General features: G+C 46.3%; 1 pseudogene; it reads right to left on the bottom strand.

The window, feature by feature from the left end:
- Window positions 1-4,019: 4,019 nt before the first annotated feature.
- The window catches only part of LOC142457258 (AP-2 complex subunit beta pseudogene), a 25,515-nt pseudogene continuing 1,742 nt past the window's right edge, over window positions 4,020-27,792 (bottom strand).

Raw genomic sequence — 27,792 nt, 5'->3', positions numbered from 1 at the left:
TGGTTGCCATCATCATTCTCAAAACATTTGCCTTCTACTTGAGCCTTAATATCTGCTGCTCATTTTCCCCCTCCCTCCCCACTTCTCCCCTACCTCGTGCACCCTTCATCATTCATATATTACTATTTTGTCATATATTACACTGTCTGACATCTCCCCCTGCCCTCTTCTCTGCTGTCCCTCCCCCAGGGAGGAGGCTATATGTAGATTCCTGTAATCAGTTCCCCCTTTCTACCCCACAGTCTCTCCACCCTCCAGGCATCACTACTCTCATCACTGTTTCTGGAGGAGTCATCTGTCCTGGATTCCCTGTGTTTCCAGTTGCTCTCTGTACCAATGTACACCTTCTGTTCTAGCCAGTTTTGCAAGGTAGAATTGGGATCATGATAGTGGGGAGGAGGAAGTATTTAAGAACTAGAGGAAATTTATATGTTTCATCATTGCTACCCTGCACCCTGCCTGGTTCATCTCCTCCCCCCAACCCCTCAGCAAGGGGTGTCCAGTTGGCTACCATTGGGCTTTGGGTCTCCACTCTGCACTCACCCACATTTTCAATGAATGATGTTTTGTTCCTTGATGCTTGATACCTCATCCCTTCGACAGCTCATGGTCACACAGGCTGGTGTGTTCTTCCATGTGGGCTTTGTTGCTTCTGAGCTATATGGCCGCTTGTTTATCTTCGAGCCTTTAAGACACCAGACACTATCTCTTTTGATAGCCTGGCACCATCAGCTTTCTTCACCACATTTGCTTATGCACACATTTGGCTTCATTGATCATATCAGGGAGCTGGGCACCCACTGATATGGTTTTTAGCTCTTTGATATCTGATAACTGGTCCCTTCTGCACCTTGGGGTCAGACAGGCTGGTTTGCTTCTTCCATGTAGGCTTTGATGGTTCTCAGCTAGGTGGCCGCTTGTTTATCTTCAAGCTTTAGGAGCCAGAGTAGTTATATGAATAATATGAATATCTTTCCAGGTAAGATTATAAGACTGAGTGATATTTTAAACTTTCTGGCATAAATGTCTACGTCAGAGGCAAAAGTTTCCAGACATCTTCCTAGAAAAAAATAAACCATAAATTTGAGAAAAGAATATGCATTTTTACCAGCCCTTCTGCTCCCATGACTTCTCGGAGAGGAAGGAAGGAGGCAGGGTTTGAGGATGGACTCTGGATTCAAAGAAGCTGCTTCTGTGCAGGGAAGAGTTGAACAAAAACTGGTGAGAGGAAGGAATGATGCCAGCAGCAGGGGAGAGATGTCAGATTGCTCAGAAGATGGTGCTGATGGGAGGGCACTCTGACACAGAAGGAGTGAGGGGAGAAACTTGTGGTGTGGGGAGGGAGAAATGACTGCAGAAGTTGTATAGATAACAGGGTAGGGGGTATGGGATTACAGAATGTCAGAAGGTGGTGGAGGAGATGGAGGTGGAGGAGATGGGATTACAGAATGTCAGAAGGTGGTGGAGGAGAAGGTGGTGGAGGTGGGAGTGGGAGGGGTTTAGAACAAAGGAAGAAGACATTCTTGAGGAGGGGGTGAAACAGCACTAAAGGAAGAGGCTGACTGAGGCTTAACGTGATCTGAAAAACTAGAAGGGCAATTTTACCCTGGGCTTGCAGGAATTGAGGAGGAAGGCAATCCTGATAGAGATGGGGATGAGAGCGGAGACTATAGAATGCTTGCAAGTATGGTTGTTGAAAAAAAGAATTTGATTTGCAGTAATCATTAGAATTTTTAAGTCAGGAGTGCCATCTAGTGGACATTTCAAATTGTGAGGATTAATTTGTAGTCGCTAGATTTTCTATAATCAGTTGGATACCCAGCAGTTCCAGGTTGCATTCACAGTACATCCTATAATCAAAGGCTGAATGAGTGAAAAATTGAGCTCGTGAGAGGAGCCACTGGCTGAGAAGGACATCTGACTGCAGATGACCCTGGAGTGGGGAGCTTTGGATTTTACACTCACAGATCCTTTCGAATTGGAATGTCTCTAACCGCAGACATACAAGACTGCTGTGATGGGTCCGGGAAGAGGCCACCAGAGAATCAGTATTAGAGAGGCTAATGTCTCAACAGTTCTGGCCACAAATACCTCTCTAGAGTTTCAGCACCATTATGTTGGAACGGGAATAAAGGAAAAGCAGAGCCAGATAATAGATTTTAATTAACAGGTTTTAGTAGAGTTAACGAACTGCCAGGGTGTTTAGATTGGAATGAGAGTAAAGAGGGCAGGTTAAAGGAAGTTTGGAAGACAGTAGAGAGAGAATATCTGACAGGAAGAAGGGAGAGCTAGAGAGAGGAAGAGACTGAGGGACTTGCGGCCACAGGAGAAGGTGCAGAAAGTCAGAGAGAGAGAGAACAAAGGAATCCCATGTTAATAATCTTTGGGGGCAGAAATAAATCATTATGTCTAAAAGGAGTCTACTATTCCCCACATTGCCTGTGGCACCAGGGGAATGGTGAAGAGAGGGGGCAAGGTCTCTGTGAGACTATTTTGAGAAGACGAGGTGTCACAGTATGGAGCTACCTCATGGGGGTGGAGAAAGGGTTAGAGACGCTGGCTATGGCTGAGAGCTGCCCCTTCGCTCAGATGGACCTTATAATTTTCTAAAAGCATTCAGTAAAATAACTTGAGGGATTAAAATCAATGAGTAATTTAATCAATGAATTTTTTCAGATGATAAATTTTATTTGGGTCAGTAATGGAAAGGATGAGAGTGTTACCGGATATGTATAGTATATTGTAAGCCTGTCTGATTATGCAGAATCTAAACCATAATGAAACTAAACCAAGAAAATAATCATGAAATAATTATGAAAAGTAATTTGATTATTTCCAAGCTGTATAACAAGGAGTATCTTAAAAGGAAAACACATAAATTCTTTGTAAGACCTCCAAAGTGAAAAATGCTACCATGTAATTTACAAAATTTCCAGTGATATATGCACTCAACCTCACTGCAGATCTATAAAATCTAAGTATCCCATTGTGTTGGACAGCAGAAGGAAACACTGCTTAATCCTACACTGTCCTTTAAACCAAAGGAGGAGGAGAGGGAAGAGGAGAAGAGAGAAGACTGTCATGGAGATAAAGTGACACATGGCTGGGAAAATTGGGCTCCAATATCAGCACTGTGAGGAGGGTACAGGGCCAGGCAGTATTTCCTTCTACTGCATGCAGGCTCTCAAGGAGTCAGGACTGACTCCAAGGCACCTAACACCACCACACTGTCTTAACAATATTTGCTATATTGGAGCCCAGTGTTGCAACAGCCACTGCATCAATCGATCTCCTGAGGACTTCGCAAAGGAAATGTCTTTCCTTTCCATGGTCCTTTCAGTCAGCACAGCCTGTTTTCAGATTAAGAGCCTGCCGTCTGAGGACACTGACACCGATGACCATGCAAGAAACAGAGAAAAGTCGCATCCTGAAAATGTCCGAGACCCACAGCAGAAGGTGGCTGTGCTGGACGGGGGCAGGGACTGGGGCAATTTGTTTGCAGACTTGAATTGACTTGCTGAATACAACTTTGTAAAACAGGAAACTTTCACTTCCTGTTAACTACTTTCAGTTCTGGGCCATTAAACTCATTCCACAAAATGGGAGAGAACATGCTTTCTGACTCCAATCATACAATCATACTCTGTCATTGAGTATTCCAACTCACAGGGACTTTATATAGGGTTTTCTGGACTGTAGATCTTTATGGACAGGTAATGTAATAGTTCTCCTTAGAAACTGGAGTTTCGATGGCCAGTGCTCTAATCACAGTGCCACCAGGATTTCTGTATCCTCATTGTATTAAAAAACAGAATAAAAACCAACCAGGTGTTGTTTTAGTTTGTGTAGAGGTGATTCTGGCTCAGAGTAAAACTGCTTCTCTTGTGTTAAAAGAGAAGAGCAGGGCTTATTCATTTGATTCAGCAGGGACCCCATATCGACCGATGAAATAAAACTTAAAGTACAAAATGAAACTTTTTTTTTTCAGGAACACTTCCTTACTTTACTTTTCCCTCTTTTCTGCTTTTGAAAGGAGTGGTTGGTTTCAAAATATCAAATGACACTCAAAAGCAGATGTAGACAACACCAATCATTGGCATAGCATGGAGAAGGCCACAAGTAAGGACCAGATAGCAGCAGCAGGTGACAAATGGGAAGCGATTGAAGCAGTGGTTATACAGGTTCACACGAAGCTCAAAATATGCGGCAGGTGATGCCCTACTGTTAGTACAGGTTACATCAGTCACTACTTTAGTGGGTACCCTCAGTGTGTTTGTGTTTAGATTCTGTACATCAAAGCAATTTCCTCCAGTGAAGAGCTCATGGCTTACACGAAACACAGGGTTGCTGGAGGGCACTGGACCCGTCCATTAGTTTTTTAAGATGCTGTCATAAATCTGATAGATGTACTGAGAGACTTCAGAAGCTCTGCACTTCAGTAACAATATATAATTGGGTTTCCTGACTGGATAAAAAGTTTGGCCAAAATCCATTTCCCATGAGCTTCAGCGATTGGTACAGTATGTTCTGCTCTTCCATATTTTGCTTGGCAACAATATAAACATTGCTGTTTTGCAATTTTCCGGAAACAGTGTTGGCATTTAAATGACATTTCTTCATCTGAAACTGAAGTTCATTTTCATTAGGAATATCCTTCCATGTTGCAAAGAAGATCTGGCATTCCATTTTGCCATCTTCTACAAAAAGCATATTGAATGGAATGAGGTAGCTGAAGTAGAAAACATCTGTGTTAGTCTGGGTAGACTAGAGAAACAAATCCATGGACACACATATGGGTATAAGAAAGAGATTTATGTATGAGCAATTGGACATTGAGAAAACATCCCAGCCCAGTCAAGATCAAGTCCATAAGTCCAATATTAGCCCATATGTCCAAAACCAATCTATAAAGTCCTCTTCAGACTCACGAAACACATGCAATGGCACCGAATGTAGAAGATCACAGGCGAGTGGGTAGAAAGTCTTTGGATCCAGTGGCATTGGAAACATCTCAGTGCTGGGAGGTCTCTGCATGGCTTCTCCAGCACCTAGGGCTGCATCAGGGTGGGTCCATGTGTTGTGGCAGCTGCTTGTCTCCCAGGGTGTGAGCAGAGTCTCCCACCTCCAAGGAGGAAATAGTGGAATTCCCAGAATCCTTAGGGGAAGGCTATGCCCACACAGAAGCCTCATTGGTTATGACCTGATTGACAGGCTGGACTCCACCCCTACACGCTTAATCCTTAAATTGACTGTTATATAACTACCACAACATCCATATTATTTTTCACAACCACCTGCAGAAGTTCCATCTTCATGACTGGGTCTAAGGTGTTGAGAAGAAGGGAGATGTCAATGCTCTGGTTTGGCATCAGTGGTGTATAGATGGTCAGAGGTGTGCTGGGCATGGCACCAAAGTTATTCTTGTTTAACTGGATGGCAAAGTCTGTCATGTGCTGCAAACCTGTGTGGGTGAAGTTCATTTCCATATAGATGTCGCCTTGATGGTAAGTGAATGTTCCTGAAATCTCCAAGCCTTTAAACTTTGCTGCAGTCACATATTCTCCTGTTTCTGTGGAAAATTCAAAAAGGTCATTCAGCAGTAGTAGGTGGTCAGCAGTAGTAGGTGGAAGAGCAAATTTTGCAGGCACTGAAGATGGGATGCAGGACTGCCCAGCCAGACTATCTAGTTCCCCTGCCAAGAGATCCACTGCTCCCATTTGCATGGAAGACACCTGTGGCTCATTGACTGGGAGACTAAGATCAAGATTCAAAAGATCTCCTTGAGGAATCAAAAGGTTGCCTGAGTAAAGAAGCTGAGGTTGTTCCAAGTTGGTTGCAGTGATCGTGCCAACAGGGTTGTCACCAGAATCAGTGCTTCCATATTGAATGGGTGTTTGTTATGGATCCTAAGACTTCCTTCTACAAACGCATTGGGAAGCTGATGGTACACAGAGGCTACAGAGTCAGTGTGACAGATTAGTTCATCTAACAAGGTTGGCTCAATAAGGTCTGTTTCCTTGGAGATCAGTGGTTTCTCAGACAAGACTACTTCTTTGGCAGTGACGGAATCTGTTGACAGAAGGTACCAGTGAATGTAGCCCCAGTTGCAAAGTTCAGGGTTACCAGAGTCCTCGGTTGCCGAACTTTCTAGAATTCGTTGATTCCCTTTTCATGCACAGAAAACATCGTTCTAATACTATTTTCTCTTTTTACATGTCCAACACACACCAAACATACATCTTACCTAAACAAATCCACAGGTGTAGTGAAGTAAAAATCTATACATCTATGGAATTGTATGTTCTTGTCCCCTGAAAATGTATCACGATGCTTTTCTCACATTAATAAATGGTCCATGAGATATTAATTTTAAAACTTTACTCTTTCCTGTAATTACAAGGCATTTGAATTACCAATGATATTGGAGGTTTTCAGAATTATAGGGAGAAAAAATCAGAAGCAAAGTTCCAAGTCACATCATATCACTTGGAGACTGGGAGACTGGTGACAAGAAGCAGAAAGTTAGTGGAAGTAGCACTGTGCCATGGATCAGAAATACCCACTGAACTCAGAGACGTGGTGACATGATGATTCGGGGTGGTAGTAACATAATCTGTTGTCAATTTGAGAGAATTAAGAGTGAGGGAGTGGAGTTTAGCCTGTCAAGCATGATGCAGTTTGATGACCACATTTTGGAGGCAGGAAACAGGCCACTCCCAGAGAGACATTCTTGTTGACAAGCCACATGGAGACTGACTGATGGAAGTCAAAGCCTCAGAGGTGAAGGAACCACGTGGAGAACCCTGCCAGCACTGAGATGCCTCCTCCACCACTGGATCCACAAGACTTTCCCCCCACCAGCCTGTGGTCTTCCTACATTCAGCATCATTGCATGTGTTGCGTGAGTCTGAAGAGAAATTTATAGACTGGTACTGGACATATGGGCAAATATCAGACACACGGATTTGGACTGGACTGGGCTGCTTTCTTAATGTAAAATTGCTCTTGTACATAAAGCTCTTTCTGATACACATATAAGTGTCTCTGGATTTGTTTCTCTAGTCCACCTGGACTAACACATTTTGGTACAAAATGAGAAAGAATTAGGAAATTAGCTCTACTACTGTCTGCAACTCAATGGGACAGTTGGAACAAATTAAATCCATGTTGATAGAGGGAAGTGGAAGACTGTCGGCTGTTGATCAACTCTGTAAATGTACCATATTTAATTGAGATTTAGTTTGTTAAAAGGCATTTCCCATTGCCTCATTTGCATGTGAAAGTTGGACACTGAATAAGGAAGACCGAAAGAGAACCACTGCGTTTGAATTGTGGTGCTGGAGAAGGTCATGAAAATACCCTGGCCTAACAGTACAAACCAGTGTGTGTTGGAAGGAGTGAGGCCAGAGTGCTTCTGTGAGGCAAGGATGGCAAGACTTTGTCTTGCACACTCTGGACAGATTGTCAGGAGATAATTCCTGGAGAAGGGCATCGGGCTTGGTAAAGTGTGGGGGCAGCAAAAAAGAGGAAGGCCTCAGAGAGATGTATTGATACGGTGGCTGCAACGATGAGCTTAGACATAGGAACAATTGTGAGGTTGGCGCAGGACAATGTAATGTTTCATTCTGTTGTGCATAGGGTTGCTATGGGCTGGAACCATCTTGATGGCACCTAACAATAAGGATAAACCAGCTCTACAGTAAATTCATTAGTAAATTCTATTGTAAATTGACACCTGTTAATTCTTGAAGATCTGGGCCTGTGAGAAAGTCTGTTCTAGGGGCTCTCCCTTACCCCACCCCTGCCAGTAGCATACTCTGGGGTGCTGTAGGAGTGGGGCCCCACCAGAATCATGCTTCTTGGGGGACCCCTGGCACCCCCCCCCACTGGGAGCATGCTTGGGGGCGGCTGTAGAAGTTGGACACCACCAGAAGTATGATTCTGGGGTCTCCCTCTAGCACCTCCTGAAAAAAGCATGCTCAGCAGGGTGGGGTAGGAGTGGAACCCCACCAGAAACAAGCTCTGGGGAGCTCCCCCTGGCACCCCCATCAAAAGCAGTCTGTAGGGAGGTGTAGGAGTGGTATCCTGACAGAAGCATGTTTCTGAAGGGATACCCCCCTTCTCCCCCTCCCATCCCACCCCTACCCCACCAAGCAGGCTCTGGGGGTATGTAGGAGTGGCACCCAGGCAGAAGCGTGCTTCTGAGAGGGGCTCCTCCTGCCCCCAACCCCTACCAGAAGCAGGCTCTGGGGGTGGTGGCAGGGGTACACCACCAAAGCATGCTTCTGGGGGGCTCTCCCTGGCAGCCCCTCATGGGAGATATGTCTCTGGTGGGCCATGTGGGAATGGGAACCCATCAGAAGCCTGCTTTTGTGGAGCTTCCCCTGGCACCTCCCCCAGAAACATAGTTGGGGCAGGTATAAGAGTCGGTCCCAGTCAGAAGCAGGCTCTGAAGAAGGTATAAATGGAACCGCACCAGGAGAATGCTTCTGAGGGCTCTCGTTGCCCCACACACACCAGAAACATCCTCTAGGGGGATTGTAGGAGTGGAATCCTGCCAGAAGCATGTATCTGGGGGGCTCCCCCCAGCACCCACCGCCAGAAGCAGGATCTGGAGAAGGGATGTTGGGGTGGGACCCTGCTAAAAGCCTGCTACTGAGGAGCCCCCCCTAGGACCCCTCACCAGAAGCATGTTCTGGGGAGGGGGTGTAGGAGTAGGACCCCATCAGGATGCTTTTGTGGGGCTCCCCCTGAATCTGCCTGCAGAAGCATCCTACAGAGAGGGTTGTAGCAGTGGGACCCCAAGAGAAGCATGCTTCTGGAGAAACCCCCCTTGCATGCTTGGGGGGCTCCTTGAATCTCTCTCTTAAAGTATTCTCCCCCTTGCACTCCACCAGAAGCATTATGTGGGGGGGCTGAAAGAGTGGGGCCCTGCCAGAAGCATGCTTCTGGAGCTCCCCCTGACCCCCCCTACAAGAATTATGCTGTGGGGTGGGGGAGGGGTATAGGAGTGGGATCCCACTAGAACCATTCCTCTAGGGGGCTCACCCTAGCACCCCTCCTCAGCAGCAGCCTCCCTCCGGGGTTGTATAGGATGGGACCTGAGCCTGCTACAGAGGAGCACTCCCTGGAACCTCCCTCCCCTCCAGAAGCAGGCTTTGGGAAGGGGCGTGGGTGTAGGTGTGGGACTTTACCAGAAGCATACTTCTTGGGGATCCCCCTGCACTCCACACCAGAAGTAAACTCTTGGGGGGGGGAGTGGGAACCTGCCAGAAACGTGCTACCTAGCAGGCTCGGTTTGGGTATAGGAGAGGGACTCCACTAGAAGCATGCTCTGGGGGGGGGGGGGGGTGTAGGTGTGAGACCCCTCCAGAAGCATACTTCTGGTGGGCTCCTCCTGGCACGCCCTGCAAAAAAGTAGGCCCCACTCCCACACTCCGGACGGAGGCATGCTTTTTGCTGGAGCTGGTGGGGAGCAACCCTACAGGAAACAAAGATTTCTCCCGAGTTGCCTCCCCCAAATATATGCCAAACTTAGGTGCTTGCTACGTATGGTAAATGACTACACTTGGAGGCCAAGGAAAGTAGTAGGTCAGGGGTTATTCTCCCTGGGGGTTATCAGCCATCCAGAGCAAGCAGACAACACTGTTTATCCCACAATAAGTAGGGCGGAGAGAAGTTCATCGGTGGGGCTTCAAGCTGAGTGCCCTGTTCCTTGGGAAGGTCTGAGACTAGGACCAGCAATGGCCCTAACAGGGCCTTCCCTGAGCCACGGGGAGGTGAGTGCCCAGAGTAAAGGGCTCAGCACAAGGGCAGACTGGCCAGGATAAGCCGTGGACTCAGCCTGCGGAAGGGACCGGTGGATACCTTCTTAGCTGGAGCTTGGAACACTCACGGCTGGCAAAGTTGAGTTCAATGGCTCCGGTGAGGCACCCTCTCCTGGGGCCACACCCAATTCAGATAACTCTCTCCTGCCCTCTCCTCTTCCATCTCCATGTGGACCACCAAGTGGGGCTGAAGTGAGCATACTACCATGAAATATGTCTGACTCCTTCACTTTACTCTCTCTTCTATCTCTCATGACCTCAATGACTTTACTACAGTAATGTTTACTTATTATCTCTGTACAATTGGGCCTACCAGACCTGCGATGATTCGTTAGGGGCTGGCTATCCTGACACAACTTCGAAGCATGCTTCTGGCAGAGTCCCACTCCTAGACCCACACCCAAACCCACCCCACAGAGGCATGGCTTTCGACAGGATGCCAGGGGGAGTCTCCCAGAAGCATACTGCTGGTGTACACTCCTACACCCCCACACCAGATGCAAACTTCCGGAGTGGGGACTGCCAGGGGGAGCCCCTCAGAAGCATGCTCCTGGTGGGATCCCATTCCTATACCACCACCACCCCAGATGCATGTATCTGGAGGGGTGCTAGCAGGGGAAGCCCCCAGCAGCCTGTTTCTGGCGGGGTCTCACTCTTACACCCACCCCAGAGGCATGCTTCTGGTGGAGGCTGCCAGGGTAGCTCCACATAAGCTTTCTTTTGGCAGGGTTCCAGTCCTATACCCCCCTCCTCAAAGGAATGCTTCTGGTGGGGTCCCAACTCCTATATCGCCCCCAGTGGCTTGCTTCGGGATTGTGGGGCCTCCCAGAGGAGCCCTCCACTAGCAATCTTCTGGCAGGGTCCCTCTCTTCCATGTCCCCTAGCCATGCTTTTGGCAGGTGGTTGCCTGGGAGACACCCTCAAAAGCATGCTTCGCACGGTGCCCTACTCCTTCACCCCCGAGAGGCATGATTCTAGTGAAAGCTGCAAATGGGAGGCCCCCAGAGCATGCTCCTTGCGGGTTCCATTCCTACACCAACAGTGGGAGCCATCAGAAATAGACTTCTGGTGGGGTCCCACTCTTGCACTATTCCCCAGAGGTATGCTTCAAGAGGCTTCTGACAGGGTCCCAGTCTACAAAATCCCAGAGGATGCTTTGGCAGGAGGCAGCTAGGAGGAGCTCCCCAGAAACAGGCTCTTGGCAGCATCCCACTCTTATATGCCCCCAGAAGCATGTTTGGGGAGGGACCAGGGGGAGCTTCCCAGAAGCATGCTTCTGGCTGCAGTCTGACACTAGCCCCTCTCCCCTCTAGGCATGCTCTGGCAAGGGTATTCCAGAGGGTGTGTCCAAGAAGCATGATTTTGCATGCTCCCACTCCTACCTACCCCCACCCAGTGGCATGCTTCTGCTATAACCAACCCAAAAAGCAAGCTTCTGTTGGGGGGCTGCCAGTGGGTGTTCCCAAGATGCATGCTTCTAGCCCTCAAGCCCACCCAACTAGACTTCAAGGCTTCCAACTGGCTCTCAGGCCTCAAACTAATCCTCAAAGCCCCAAACTAGCCCTGAAACCCTCAAGCTAGCCCACAAGCCCTTGAGTGGCTGGTAGACCAGAACCACTGGCCTTCCTGGTCATCAGGGTGTAGCCATTGCCCCACCAAGTTGCCTTCCTTCCTCATTAGGGAGATGTTTGTAAATCACACACATAGGGTGGCTACAATAAAAAGACAATGGAAGTGTTTGAGAGGAAGTGGAGAAATTGGCACCCTTATTCAGTGCAGATGGAAATACAAGATGCTGCAGCCACTTTGGAAAACAACTTGGCAGTTCCTCAAATAGCTAAGTATACTGCTAACATATAGCCAAGCAAGTCCACTCCAAGGTATACAAAGGGGTTAAAAAAACTCAAAGGAAAAAACCCATTATTCATTATTTTTTAATTCCATTGATTCATTTTTTGAAGTCCCCTCTTATAATCAAAACTAAAACCCTGATAGCAACCCTATATGCAACTGGTGAATGGAAAAACAAACTAGTATATCCATACAATGGAATGTTATTCAGCAATGAAAATGATTTATGCTACAACTTGGATGAACCTTGAAATTATTATCCTCAGTGAGATTAAATCATTAAGTAGAAGATAACAGTCACAAAAGTCACCCCATCTGATTCCATTTAAGTGTAATGCCCAGAATAGGGAATTCTAAAAAGAGAGTAAATGAGGGGCTGGCAGACACTGGGGGAGGGGAGATGAAGCATGATCACTTGCTAATGAATATAGCTTTCCTCTGGATTGATGAAAATGATCTAAATTGATAGTGGTGATGCACAACTTTGTAAATATAGTGAAAACCCATTTAATTGTACAGTGCAGTTAGGTGAGTGTGATGTGTGAAATCTTACTAAACTTGTTTTTTTAAAACCGAAGAAAAAGCAGTAAACACAGAAAGTAGGAACAATGTTATTACATTGTGGGGATTGCAATTAATGCCACGAATCACAGAGTTTATGAGCTGTTGAACAAAAAAATCACTTTGCTCTGTAAACTTTCACCCAAATCACAAAAAGCTTTTTAAAAACAAGAAAATTCACACAAAGAATACAAGTGGAATGTGAATAGTTATACTCAACACTCATCTACCTTGATGTAATTTATTGGATAAAATGTAACCTACCTAATAAAAATTCCATGAAAAAGGTAAATTGTTTCTTGTCTAGCCGACAAAAGGCTATTAACTCTGTAAGAGGATGAACTGGTCGGGAACTTGGCTGAAACCTGAGTCTCGGTTATCTGTCAGCAGCTCTGAAACCTAATCCCTAAAAAATAAAAACGAAGTGAGTAACGGCGAGTAACACTATTTGTGGTTGTCTCAGACACACTTTTGGAACATTCAAATACACAGATCATTTGAGTCCTAACGCGGCAGTACTTTTTAAGTTCTCATCTTCCCACTTAGCCTTCAACGCCAACACTGAAGCCAAGTACTAACTTTTCCCGACCCAACCACAGCCAAAGGGTTAAGAATCCGTCTCCTCCTCCAAGCCAAACGGTACAACCAGGTTGACAACCAACGCAATTAGGAGTTCCGAGTGAGACACACCCCCAACTGTCGCTTATACCTGGTATGCCACACAATGACGCCGGGGCTCCAGAAGAGGTGGGCGGGAATGCGGGAATGCGGGAATGCGGGAATGCGGGAATGCGGGAATGCGGGCCTGGGCCGTGGAACAAAGGGTCTGGTAGCGGCCTCGGTGCAGGAAGGAGGTTAAGGAGAGTGAGAGGAGACTGAGCCGGCCAGAGGTGCCCCGGGCGCCCTGTGGGCCGAGAGCCAGGGAAAGGGCCCCCGGGTCGGCGACGCCAGGCGGCGCTCACAAAACACCGTTAGAAGCGGACCAGCTGCGGCTTTCCGAGGTGAAAACCAGAATGGACCGAATCACCTTCGCGGGGCGTGCCTCTCTCGAAACCAGCATCTGGCCCACAGTAGCTCCAACCTCCCCCACGGGAGCTCCCGCCCACCGGGAGCTCCCGCCCACCGGGAGCTCCCGCCCACCGGGAGCTCCCGCCCACCGGGAGCTCCCGCCCACCGGGAGCTCCCGCCCACCGGGAGCTCCCGCCCACAGGGAGCTCCCGCCCATAGGGAGCTTCCGGTTGGTGCGCGGCAGCAAGTGGGCCCCGGAAACCCGGCTCCGGCGTCTGGGGTCCGGGCCGCCCGAGGGTCCGGCCTCGCCGCGGTGCGGGGAAGGCTCCCAGTGGGCGATGCGCTTAACCAGGGAGGAAGACGTAGCGATTCAGGGCCCGACTAGGACTCGACCCGGCTCCGAACCCTTCCCGGACCGACCGTTTGCCTCGGAATCCCGAGCACCTTAAGAAGCCGGACACGTCAGAAAAGCAGTCGTTAGCAAGCCTAGGGTTGTATGGAGATGCCAGCTAATTTGTCTGCCCTCTGTGTGGGAGCATCTGATTGTTCTGACTGTTCACTTGTCACCCCTCGTGCTGCAGTGAATTATATGGAGCACCTCCGCGAACAAATGGCCTGATATTTCTCTTTAGAAAATAATAAAGAACGATGGAAGTAAGGGGTCGGTCTTAATGGGATTTTATTAAGGGGTGTGCGCGATCCCAAATTGGTAACGTTTTTTAATTTCTTTTAATGACCTAATGTTGGGTGATAGCAGCGAAATGAGCATGTCCACACAAATAGCCTGAAAAGGAGAATCGCCTATTGAGTTTTGCTCGACGATAAGTATGTACTGTTAAGGACAGAACAAGGAAATTCCTGCATTTGGTGCCTTTTCCAAATAATTGCTTTCCGAGCAGAAAAGGGGGCTAAAACCACAAGAGCAGGGACTCTGAGGTAAGGGGCTGTACCAACTTGGAGCCTCCGGAGTAGGGGTGGCAAATGACTTAGATACCCTTAGATTCACTAGTATTGTAAAAGGCGCATATCCTCTAGCACCATGGCAGTTCAGAGCCCAACCAATTCAAGACAGGAGAGGGGTATAGCAGTTACATATTCTAGTGTCAACTTGAGACTATTAAGAGTGGAGGGGTGGAGTTTAGCCTGTCAATCGGGTCACAGCTTGATGACCTCATTTGGAGGCACTATGGAGACAAAAAGCTTATCAGATGGTAGATGCACTCTCCCCTTGACATCCCTGATGACAAGCCACATGGAGCTATGCTGATGGATCCACAGCCCTGGAGCTAGAGGAGCCACATGGAGACTCACACCAACACTGAGATGCTTCCACCACCACTGAATCCACAAGACTTTCCACCCACTAGCCTGCGATCTTGCTGCATTCAGCATCATTGCATGTGTTGTGTGAGTTTGAAGAGGAATGTATAGACTGGAATCAGACATATGGACTAATATCAGACTTGTGGACTTGATCTGGACGGGCCTGGAATGTTTTCTTAATATACAATTACTCTTTAATATAAAACTCTCTCTTACACACATATGAGTCTCCCTGGATTTGTTTCTCTCACTAGTCTACCCAGAGTAACACAAGGGACAAGGGATGTCACTCAAACTGGGCGGGGGTAGGAGGCTGGGGGAACATTCCTATTCCCAGAAAAACCCTGACTTTCTCCCCTAAGCATATATTTCACATCAAGATATAAAAGCCCTTGCTTTGTATCATAACTGAGTCTTCTCCATTCTGTGGAGAACACCTATCGTTCCTTCTTTAGAATGTACTTTAACTTGTAAGTAAGTGCTTGATGAGTGAGTTTGTGTGGTATTTGATGCCATGGCCAACTCTGATTCCTCCCAGAAAGGGGAGTGGCAAGCCAGGTAAGTCCATCATGGACAGCATCTTTGGTATCAAATTAGACTGCTCGATAAATCTCCCTCCCTACAATTGTGACATACCACAGTCCTATAGGAGTGAAACTAGGAGGAGTCAAGAATTGAGTCCTCCTGTCTCTGGTCAAGACTGTGAAGAACCATGGGAATAACACAAGATCATGCTGAGGTTGATCTGGGCTGCTATGACTCCCAAAAGACAGCTGGAGACACCTGTTCAAGAAAAAAGAAGCCACTCTCAGAAAGCTAAGCCTTCTAGTGTTTTTGTAGAATAAATGCATTCCTTGGGCAGGGATTGTTTTTGCAGTTCCACTTTGCCTAATCCTGGCTGTGACCAGAATTTCTTCATGATGTTTGCTTCCTGTAAGACAGGGGTTCTTATCACAAGCCTCCTTATAAGTTAAAATGAATATTTATTTGGAGTTGTAACTGGTGGCTGCAACTGGTCTTCACTGGAGCAGTGAGAGAGAATAATTATCTCCCCCTCACTAGGACTGTGATTTCGGGTCAAAATCTTGGTGACTGAAAGCTATGCCATCAATCCCCCAAGGAGAGGCTCTCAGCCTCTTCCACCTTTATCCCCACTCGCAAGTCTCTGTAATCCCAAGATTCCTAGGGCAGATCTGTGTCTCAGCACCCAGCAGTAGTAGGAATACAGAACCTCCATTTGGACCCCAAGTAATTTTGCTATACAACAAGTCCACAAGTGGTACTGTTCTTAAATGCCCTCAGCTATTCGAGGACTGGGGGGACAGATCACACCACGTGGCAATCATCCACCCAGGGCTCCTCAAACTTTTTTAACGGGGCCAGTTCACTGTCACTCAGACTGTTGGAGGGCTGGACTATAGTTTTAAAAAAAACTATGTACAAATTCCTATGCACACTGCAGGTGTCAGCTGCTAAGCAGGACAGGCAGCGGTGACAAAAAACACCCAGCAGGCCAGATAAATGTCCTCGGTGGGCCGCCTGTGGCCCATGGGCTGTAGTTTGAGGGCCCCGATCCACACTTTACTATTAACAGTTCCCTGAGGAATTCGTTTGGCAATATACCACATTCACAACCCAAACTCCACAGAACTGCACCATTGGACCCTTCTCTTTAATAAATAGCACCATAAGGACGATGAATGTATATTATTACACTGTCACCCCTTGTGCTTTATCCCCTTTACAACACCTCCAGAGCAGTTCCTGAACTCCAACCAGGTGACGTTCTAGTGTGGAATCAAAATGTAACTCAAGTGGATGGGCCAAGCATAGCCAGGCCCCTTGCATACATTTGTGGAAAAATAACATTTGGGACTAAAACCTGCCATCTGGCTGGGCCTTTACATGTAATTGTTATTCTTCCCAGATGTTTGCATATCACTGCTTTGATGGGCATTGAGCAATACACAAAAATTTAAAATCCGGACTTTAGACCCTTATATCCAGTCTATGTGGGCAGACCAGGCCAGTGGGACCCTCACCAATACTTCCAAAGATGTCAAGGCCAAGGAGGGGATAGCAGCAAGCTGGGGACCAATATAGGTAGGGCCTGAGATATACAGGGGTCCAAGTAACCTGCAAAAATGGGCAGGGCAGATTAACTCTGCCATTATAAACACCCCTCCCTACACATGGTTTGCATGTGGATGGATCAGTGCTTCCAGTGTTGGGGATTCACTTGGTTAGCCCAATCTTCAGTCAAGGGAATGTATTCTCTGGGCTGAGGGACTTCCCCCACAAGTTCTGTGTTCGTCTGGGTTGACTAGAGAAACAAATCCAGAGACACTCATATGTATATAGGAAAGAGCTTTATATACAAGAGCAATTGAATATTGAGAAAACAGACCAGCCCAATCAAGATCAAGTTCCTAAGTCTGATATTACCCCATATGTCAATACTAATAGTAGTCCATCAATTCCTCTTTAGATTCCTGAAGCCATGCAATGATGCTGAATGCAGGAAGGTCACAGGCCAGTAGGTGGATAGCTTTGTGGACCCAGTGATGGTGGAAGCATCCGCGCTGGCAGGGGGCTCCATGTGGCTGCTCCAGCTCAAGGTGCTAGCATAGTTCCATGTGTCTTGCCAGCTGCAATGCCTCCCAGGGAGTGAACAGAGAAAGTGTGTGTCTCCTCCTACAAGGAGGAGTAGCAGAGCTCCCAGAATCCTCAGGAGAAGGCCATGCCCACACAGAGCCTCATTGGCTATGACCTGATTGACAGGTTATACTCCACCCCTTCACTCTTAATCCTTTCAAATTGACAAACACTCATATAACTACCACAGGTTCTATTCATATATCCCAAGATTCCAGTCCTTTCTACCTCCACTCATTCCTCTGTTTCATCCCATGCTACATCCCCGAGAAACTACCTTACCTTACCTCCAAGGAGAGGACGAGGAATAGCTATGGAAGGAGTCACAACTGTAATTTCAGCCCCGGGCTTAGCTGGAAGAGTGGCCTACAAGGCAAACATTATCCAAACCACCTCCTGCATGTGGACAAGACCTGCGAGCCGTCAAATGTCCGTGGACTCTTGGGCTCATCAGACACTAGACTGACAAACCCCCCCGAGGCTGCCTATTAACCATGGTGGAGTCTGTGCTCTTGCCAATGCCTCAGGTTGCTTTCACAGAGGTCAGCCGGTAGTGTTGAGAGCAAGCAACCTATTTCACCAGGCCAAGTGGTGGAGAGAAAACCAGACAGAGTTCACTGAAGATATCTGGAGAAATAGAAAGAGCTTTCTTCCATCTGTAACGTGGTTCCTCTTCTGGGATGTCTTGATATGATCATATTTTGTTTACAGTTTGGACCATATACCATCTGTTAATTTATTAAAGGAATGTGTTTCCTCTTGCTTTCAAGCCATCTATACCCAGGTTCTTTGAGACCCAGATGGACACGCCCTCACAGGGATTGAGTGACTCATTCAAGAGAAATGGATCCATTGTCCAAAAGGACATTTAAAGATGGGTCCTGAAGTATAATGCTGTCTGTGATATTCCTGATTCCAGCAGTATCACCAGAGTAAACAGGTTTCAGTGGAGCTTCCAGGCTAAGAAGCCTACGAAGAAGGAATCAGCTGTCCACTTCAGAGGAATCGGTCACTGCACACCTGTGAACAGCATTGAAAAATTGTCAGACACCCAAGGCCAAATGGATAGAAGCAAAACTTTGTCAGAAACAGTGCTGGAGGACAGAACTTAGGTCAGAAAGCCCTCAGAATATGACCGTCGATGAGCTGCCTGCTCAAAGGAGGGTCAACCAGAATGACATGAATGGAGTAAAGTCTGTGAGAATAAAACCACTGGGGCCTTCGTTTATTGACGGGGCACAACTCAAAATGAGAAGAAACAGCTGTAAAAATCTAATAATTGGAACTTGGAATATAAGCAATCTGAATCTAGGAAAATTGGAAGTCATCAAAGTGAAATGGAACATGAATATGGATTTCCTAGGTGTTAGGGAGCTGCCATGGACTGGTATTGGCCATTTTTAATCAGAAAATCATATGGTTTACTACGCCGGGAATGACATGGTCAAGAGGAATGGTGTTGGGTCCATCACCAAAAAGGGCATTTCAAGATCTATCTTGAAGTACAATGCTGTCTGTGATAGGATTACATCTGTCCCCACTTCAAGGAAATCCAATCAATATGACTATTATTCAAATGTATGCACCAACCAGCAAAGCTAGTGATGAAAAAAATTGAAGAATTCTGCCATAGTTTTAGTCTGAAATTGATCAAACATGCAATCAAGATGTATTGATAATTACTGGCAATTGGAATGCAAACGTTGGAAACACAGGAAGGAACAGCAGTTGTAAAATAAGGTCTTGGCGATAGAAATAAAGCTGGAGATCTCATGACAGACATTGCAAGACCAGTGACTTATTCGTCACAAATCCCTTTTTCAACAACTATCTACATGGACTTCTTCATATAGAATACACAGAAATCAAATTAACTATATCTGTGACAGGATGTGATGGAGAAGCTCTGTATGAGCAGGTAAAACCAGGCCAAGGGATGACTGTGTGTGGTAGTTACATAATCTTGTGTCAACTTGAGGATATTAAGAGTGAAGGGGTATAGTCTAGCCTGTCAATTAGCCTGATGATGCTTCCTTGTGGGTGTGGCCTTCTTATGAGGATTCTGGGAACTTCCTCTCTTTCTCCTGGGAGGCCGGCCACATTCTCTCTCTGCTTCACCTTCCTGTTGAAGAGCCAGCACTGAGACACTTTCACTGTCATTGGACCCACAAGACTTTTCACCCACCGGCCTATGATCTTCCTGCATTTGGCATCATTTCATCATGTACTGTGTGAGTCTGAAGAGGAATATATGGACTAGTATCAGACATATGGGCTAATATCAGACTTATGAACTTGATCAGGACTGGGCTGGGATGTTTTCTCAATATCCAATTGCTTTTTCCTATAAAACTCTCTTTTATACACATATGAGTACATCTGGATTTATTTCTCTAGTCAATCCGGTCTAACACATTGTGGAACACACACCATCCATTGCTTACATGGGAAGTTCAGGATAAAACTAAAGACTGGAGCAAGTCCACCAGAGTCTAAATAAGATCTTGAGTCTATCTCATCTGAATTTTGAGAACATCTAAAAAACATTGAACACTAATGACAGAAGATCTGATGAGCTGTGGAAGCAAAACAAGAATATTTAGTGACCATTAAAAAGACAGGAAAGAGATAAAAGCTCAAACTGATGTCAGACAAAACTCTGAAAATTGAATTTAATGGTAGAGTAGCTCAATCAAATGGAAGAAACCGTGAAGTAAAGAGCTGGATGGGAAATTTCAAAGGGCAGCTTGAGAAGACAGTCAAATATTATCATGAAATGGACAAACCAAAAAGGAAGAACACATGCATATCTTAAACTAAAAGAACTCAAGGGAGAAAAAAAAATCAAGTCTTGAGTTGCAATACTGAAAGATTCCATGGTAAAAGATGAGGCAGGAAGCATCAAAATAAGGTGGAAAGCATATTCAAAATCATTGTACCAAAAAGAACTAGTTAACAATCCACCATTTCAAGAGCAAGAACCAATGGGGCTGAAGGAAGAAGTTCAAGCTGCACTGAAAGCATTAACCGAAAATAAGGCTCCAAAAATGGATGGAACGCTCGTTGAAATGTTTCAACAAGCTGACAAAACACGGAAAACACTTACTGGTCTATGCCAGGAAATTTGGATGACAGCTACTTGGTCAACTCATTGGAAGAGGTACGTATTCGCACTCATTCCAATGGAAGGTGACTGAACAGAATGCTCACATTATAGAACAATATTACTGATATCACATGTAAGTAAAATTATTTTGAAGATCATTCAACAATTGTTGCAGCAGTACATTGATAAGGAGCTACTAGTTCAGGCTGGATTCAGAAGAGATCTTGAAACAAGGGGTATATCATTGGGACATATCAGGGGATATGGCAAATGGATCTTGGCTGAAAGCAGAGAAAACCGAAAAGATGTTTACTTGTGTTTTATTGACTGTGCCAAGGCATTCAACTGTGTGGATCATAACAAACTATGGATAGTCTTGAAATAAATGGGAATTCCAGAACATTTCATTTTGCTTATGGAAAATTTATACATGGATTGAGAGGCAGTTGTGTGACTAGAACAAGGGAATACTGTATGGTTTAAAATCGGGAAAGGTGTGCTTCAGGGTTGTATCCTCTCTCCATGCTGATTCAATCTGTATGCTGAGCAAATAATCAGAGAAGGTGGATCATGAAGAAGGATGTGGCATTAGGATTAGGAAAGGCTCACTAACAACCTGAGATATGCAGATGGCACACACTGGCTTGCTGAAATGAGGAGGACTGGAAGCACTTGCTGGTGAAGATCAAAGGCTACAGTTCTCAGTGTGGATTACAACTCAATGTAAAGAAAACCAAAATCTCCACAACTGGACCTGTAGGTAACAGCGTGACAAATGAAGGAAAAATGTCAGTTATCGGGGATTTTGTCTTGCTTGGACACACAATCAATACATATGGAAGCAGCAGTCAAGAGATCCAACGACACATTGCATTAGGTAAATTGGCTGCACAAGACCTCTTTCAAGTATTGAAAAGCAAGGATGTTACTTTTTTAAAATTTTTAATTTAAGGATGTTACTTTGAGGACTAAAGTGTTCCTTATCCAAGCCAGGGTGTTTTCAATTGCCTCATACACACTTAATGCAAGTTGTACATTGAATAAGGAAGACCAAAGAAGAATTGATGCATTTGATTTATGGTGCTGGTGAAGAATATTGAAGGTACCATGGACTAGCAGGTGCATAAGCAAATGTGGTGAAGGAAGCTGATGGTGCCCAGCTATCAAAAGATATAGCATCTGGGGTCTTAAAGGCTTGAAGGTAAACAAGCGACCATCTAGCTCAGGTATGGATCAGATATCAGGCATCAAAGAACAAAACATCATATCATTGTGAATGAGGCAGAGTGCAGATTGGGACCCAAGACCCATCTGTAGGCAACTGGACATCCCCTTACAGAAGGGTCTCAGGGAGGAAATGAGCTAGTCAGGGTGCAGTGTAGCAATGATGAAACATACATCTTTCCTCTAGTTCTTTAATGATTACACACACACACACACACACACACACACACTATCATGATCCCAATTCTACCTTACAAATCCAGCTATTCACTGGTACAGATAAGAACTGGAAACACATGGAATGCAGAACAGATAATCCCTTCAGGACCAGTGGTGAGAGTGGCGATACCAGGAAGGTGGAGGGAGGATGGGGTGGAAAGGGAGAACTGATTACAAGGATCTACATATAACTTCCTCCCTGGGGGATGGACAACAGAAAAGTGGGTGAAGGGAGATGTCAGAGGATGTAAGACATGACAAAATAATAATAATTTACAAGTTATCAAGGGTTCATGAGGGAGGAGGGAGTGGGAAGGGAGTGGGGAGGAAGGAGCTGATACCAAGGGCTCAAGTAGAAAACAAATGTTTTTAGAATAAGGATGGCTAGAGATGTATAAATGTGCTTGACACAATGGATGGATGGATGGATGGATTGTGATGAGTTGTACAAGCCCCCGATAAAATGATTTTTAATTAATTTAAAAAATTAAAACAAAAAAGGTAAAACAAAATAAAACGTACCACAGACTGCCAAAAGAACCAACAAATGTGTCTTGGATGAAGTCAGAATCCTCCTTAGAGGCAAGGATGGTGAGACTTAGGTTCATATACTCTGGACATGTCAGGGGAGGGCAGTCTCTGGAGAAGGGCATCATGCTTGGTAAAGCCAAGGGACAGCAAAAAGGAGGAAGGCTCTGGCCAAGATGGGCTGACCCAGTGGCTGCAACAATGGTCTCAGAGAACAGTTGTGAGGCTGGCCCAGGACTGAGCAGTGTGTCCCGTTGTTGTTCATAGAGTCGCTGTGGGTTGGAACGCACTGGACGCTGCGGCAGAGGCTAGGACAGGATAAGTGGCCAAAGGCTCTAGACACGTGAAGCTGAGAGGCTCTGACGTGGCATTAAGACATGTCTGCTACAAAGGCATAGGATAGATTTTCTTTCAAAACGAGGCTTACTCCCTTTGCATTTATTGATGCAATATGATGGGTGGGTGTAGTCCTCACTCTGGCATCTTATTTTATGTTATGCTTTCTCTATTGAGTGCCTCCTTTGTTTTGTGGCTCCCTGCTCTCTGGTGCGTGTGTATGTAAGCATGTATCTATATTTTCCTTCCGGCTATTTCCCCACAAGTGAGCATGCGATTTCTCCTGGAACCACCAGGCTTTGTCAGGACAAGATGTGTCAGATATGGTAAGATGTGATCTCATGCATAAAGCCTACGACTCCACACACCAATGCACTCCCTCTTTGTTTCACTGCTACGCACACGTGCACAGCTTTAGTGAGACAATTCCTGAGAGAGCTTCGATTTGATCAGGGTCATTGAGAGCCAAAAGCTGCATGAAGAATTTCTCATGTCTGAGGCCAGGAGGAGTGTTCTGCATACCAGCTCCATGGCCCCCGTGGTCTCAAGCCTGGCTCCTTTCCACTGCCCACATAGCCCAGTGTAAGGGAGGCACTCGCTCTAGGGCATATTTCCAGCTCTAGCTTCACTTCTTTGGGGCACAGCATCAGATGAGTCAGCACAGAGTGTGGCCAAGTATTCCTGGAATTCTTACCACCGTAGCACAGCTGGCAACAAGCTAACCATGTATGGACATGACACAAAAATGCCCTTATATCCCACTAACCCAAATGAAACCTTCTTGTGTCAGCTGCTGCCGGGTTGGTTTTGATGTGTGTCAGAGAAGAACTAAGCTCCATAGGGGGAATAGATGGCCAGGCCTTTCTTCTGAGGGGCTCTAGATGGAGTGAAACCTCCAACCTTTGGCAGTAAAGACCATTAATCATTTGCACCACCCAGGGACTGCATATGACATGTTCCTCTTCTTAATGTCCCTTCACCCAAATCTCACTCTAATGTCACTTGATGTGTTACACAGGGTTCTCTAGAGAAACAAAACCAGATTGCTAGTAATTTTATATATATTTATAAAGATAGATAGATAACACAAGAAATGAACAGTGAAATTATAAAGCAGTACAAATGGCTCAGTGCAACTCACTCCCGTGAGAGAGTTGTGAGACACTGGCAGTCCTTCAAGTCTTGAGGGCCACCAGTTCGTCCTCTGTAGAGAGAGCTGGGCTATATGTCCCCAGGCAACAAACAGCAAGGCAGGTCCCCAACTGTCACTAACCGTCAGTCCTCAGCTCCAGAGATGTGCATTCCAATCATGTGGTCTTAAAGGGACCTCAATTTAAAGCGACACAGTCCACCGGCTAATCATCCCACAGGTAGTGTAGCCTGTAAATTGAGACACAGAACAAGCACAGCTGGTCAGATGATCAAAGAGCAAGAGACAATAAAAGCGAGACTCACCAAGCCATTTATCTCTCTGCCCTTCAATTAATCTCACTTGTGTTTATCGGCCAGGCTGGCACAATAAACTAACTATCTCGCTTGACATGAAGCAAAGGAGACCTCTTGGCAAAGAAAAGAGAGTGGTCTCAACTTCAGCAAAACTACTTACCATTGAAAATGTCACAAAGCATACATACTCGTGTGAACACACTGTCAGTTCCCCCATGGCACAGAGGGGTCCAAAGCTTACGTTTTTGTAGCCGAAATTCCATTTGTGCCAACAATAATTTCAAAAACAAAAATAAGTTGCTGTTGTTTTATTATTGGGGGCTCATGCAATGCTTATAACAATCCATACATCCATCCTTTGTGTCAAGCACATTTGTATACCTGTTGCCATCTTCATTCTCAAAACATTTGCTTTCTTAAAAATAAGTCTCAAGGGAAATGTGATGACTCCATATTCAGAACAAGAGGACTCCGTTGTTGAATATGAATGCCGAATGCTACTCTCAGGACATACCTGCATGCTGTGTTTCCAGACAGATGTTACACCTCAGGGCGTTTGGCTTAAAGTTAAATTGTGCCATTGAGCCGATTCCAGTGTAGAGTGGCCCTACAGGACAGAGTGGAACTGCCCCCAGTGGGTTTCCAAGGCTGCCACTTACCAGGAACAGATTGTCCCATCTTCCCTCACAGAGCAGCTGGGGGGTTTGAACCACTGACCTTTCAGTTAGTCATCAAGCGCTTAGTCATGGCTCTGCCAGGTGTCCTACGAGAACATAAACTGCAAAGTTAAATGCAAAAAAAATCTAACAAAGTTCTATTTTAAATGCTTCCTGGTTCATTTAGATTTCTCTGCCTTGGTGGTGCCTGGTCCACCTAGTGAGCTGACGCAGCAAAGTTGCAGAACCTGCGACCCAGAGGAGATTGGTCTTCCCAAGTGTAGTGCTTTCCAGCATTGGTGGCGAGTTGGTCTGCAAACAAGGTCACCCCTTCAAATCCACCCAGCTCTCTGCAGGAGCGAGATGAGGCTTTCTACTCCTGTAAAGTTACCTTCTCAGAAGCGCATCCTGCGCTATGGAGTCACCGTGGGTCAGAATGAACTCGGTGGCAGTGAGTTTTTGGTTTGTCCTACAGAACTTCCTGCAGTGATGGGCAGCTTCTGAATCTGCACTGTCCAATACGGTAACGACTGGCTGTTTGTTGGTACGTACTGAGCCTTCCAAACGTGGCCAGTAAGACTGAAGGATGGAATTTAAGTCTTCTTTCAGTTTAATTAAACAGTCTTAACTGGCTGCTTAAATTTGGAGCCACGGTGTAGGGGAAGATGACACAGAAGGAAGGTAGGAGGAGGGCAAGATAGCCAGGGAATCAGCCTGGGAGTGTTTGGGGGCAGGAGGGCCCAGGAAGGACTAGCTGTGCCCTGAGGGCTCCTGCAGGACTCTTCTGTTTCCTCCTTCTCTGCCTTTTACTGAGAAGGCAGAGAAGGTCAGCCAGGGGTTGGGCTAACTTACCCAGGAGGTACAGTAGCTGGGTCTCCCTTGAGAAAGAAAAACCCGAGAACAAATGGTTGCATTCGAAGATGGTGTTGGCAGAGAATAGTGACCACACCAGGAACTGCCAGAAGGACGGACGGATCTGTCTGAAAGAAGCACAGCCAGAGTGCCCCTTGGAAGTGCGGATGGCAAGACTTCGTCTCACGGACTTTGGACATGTTCTCAGGAGAGACCAGACTCTGGAGAAGGACATTGCGCTTGGTAAAGTAGAAGAGAAGCCAAAAAAAAAAAAAAAAAAAGAGGAAGATCGTCAGTGAGCTGGATGGACACACAGGGGCTGCAACAGTGGGGCCAAGCCTAGAAATGACGGGCCAATTGTGAGGATGGCACAGGGCCTGGCAGAGCTTCAGTCTGTTGTACATAGCGGTTCTAAGAGCCGGAATTGACCCCAGGGCACTTAACTAACAACAGCATACACATAGAAGAAAATTATATGAATTATATACATATATTACAGACATATAATTTTCATAGATCTCCACATAACAAATATGTACAACATACACTAAAAGATTTAAAAGTTATATTTCATCACTATTGGCATCAAGATGAATAGTATATATCAAAATAATTTCTTTGACCTGAAAGTTCCTTTTTCTTTCTGCTGACATATGCGTATGCATATGTATGTTGTTGGACTTTTGGCGGAACGAAGCACTGCCAGGTTCTGTGCCAGTCTCACAACTGTCATTATGTGTGAGCCCATTGTCGCAGCCACGGCGTCAACCCATCTCATTGAGGCGCTTCCTCTTTTTCGCTGAGCCTCCACTCTATCGAGCCTGATGTCCTTCTCCAGAGATCGGCCTCTCCTGAACGTGTCTGTATTAGGTTGGGTTTGCAGGAGAAGTAAAACCAGTGATGCTCATTTACATATAAAAGGGAACTTGATATCCAGAAGGCGCCCCAGCCCAGTCCAACTCAAGTCCATGGGTCTGATGCTAGCCAAGCCCTCTGCAGACTCACAGAGCTGCAGCAGTGAAGTGGGAAGCAGGGAGCTCACAGGCCAGTGGGTGCTGAGTCATATGGATCCAAGGTCAGGGGATATGTCACAGGACGCTGACAGTTCTCCAGGTCAGCAGCTCACATGGGGTCACTCTTGGAGGCAGACTCAGTGAAGTCCCAGCCAGGAGGAAGCGAAGAGCCAGAGAGAAGAGAGAGAAGAGCCTCACTCTCTTTCTTACCCCCTCAAAGCAGCAGCATCAGGCTGTGACCTGATTAATAGCTTCAAGTTAACAAAAAATTAAATGGCTACAAATATCCAAAACATGGGAACAAAGTCTCACCATCCCCAATGCTAAGGACATGCTGGTGCTCATCCAACAGAGGTTTGTTTATTCTTCTGGGAGTTCGTAGTATCATTCTTCACCAGCGCCAGAGCTCAAAGGCATCAATTCTTCTTTGATCTGCATTATTCATTGTCCAGCTTCCAAAGGCATCCAAGGCAACGGAAAAGAGCATGGCATGGGTCTGACAGGTCGCCAGATTAGGGATCAGGGGGTTGACTCCACCAAACGCCTACCCTAAGCGAAAATTAGCTGGTCATGCCACAATAAAGGGGTGGGAAAGGAATCAGGCTCACATTAGACGTCCGAGGGGACAATTCAAAGCGGACCTTGCTCAGATCCTGGGACATAATACATCACACGCGTAGTCCTGAATATAGCATGCTCCTGAAACGGAGCATGCGCAGACTACACTCACCTACTTAGGTGCAGGCGCAGGTCAACCTTCACAGGTCAACCTCACAGGTGCCCATGAACTTAGCCATCAGGCATGGTAATACCCACAACCACGCCCCCTCAATGAATGTAGGAGGGGATAGCAGCAGGGCCAGCTGTGTGTCTCTTGGTGGTTCCGCTCTGCTGGCACCACGCTCTGGTTCCACTCGCTGCTTCCGACACTGGTTTCACGTGGGTTTTAGCGCTCTCCGGAAGTGGCCTTCTTCAGTGGGGAAATCTTGCACAACCTCCTCTCAGCTTTGCATGCTTTCCAGAGATAGTGGGTACCCTTTGAGACTGTAATACCTGAAACTCCCCTTTCCCTCCTAAAAGTAACTCGGATTATGAAAGTGCTTCTGCCCCATGAATTCTTTCAGCGTTGAGAAGAGCCAAGGTAAACCAACCCAGAAATCTAACAGGGCAGATGCACCTTAATCTTC

The sequence above is a fragment of the Tenrec ecaudatus genome, chromosome 9, assembly GCF_050624435.1.
Source record: "Tenrec ecaudatus isolate mTenEca1 chromosome 9, mTenEca1.hap1, whole genome shotgun sequence".
Taxonomy (NCBI): domain Eukaryota; kingdom Metazoa; phylum Chordata; class Mammalia; order Afrosoricida; family Tenrecidae; genus Tenrec; species Tenrec ecaudatus.
The sequence above is the reverse complement of the archived record's forward strand: the minus strand, read 5'-3'. Positions and strand labels throughout refer to the sequence as shown.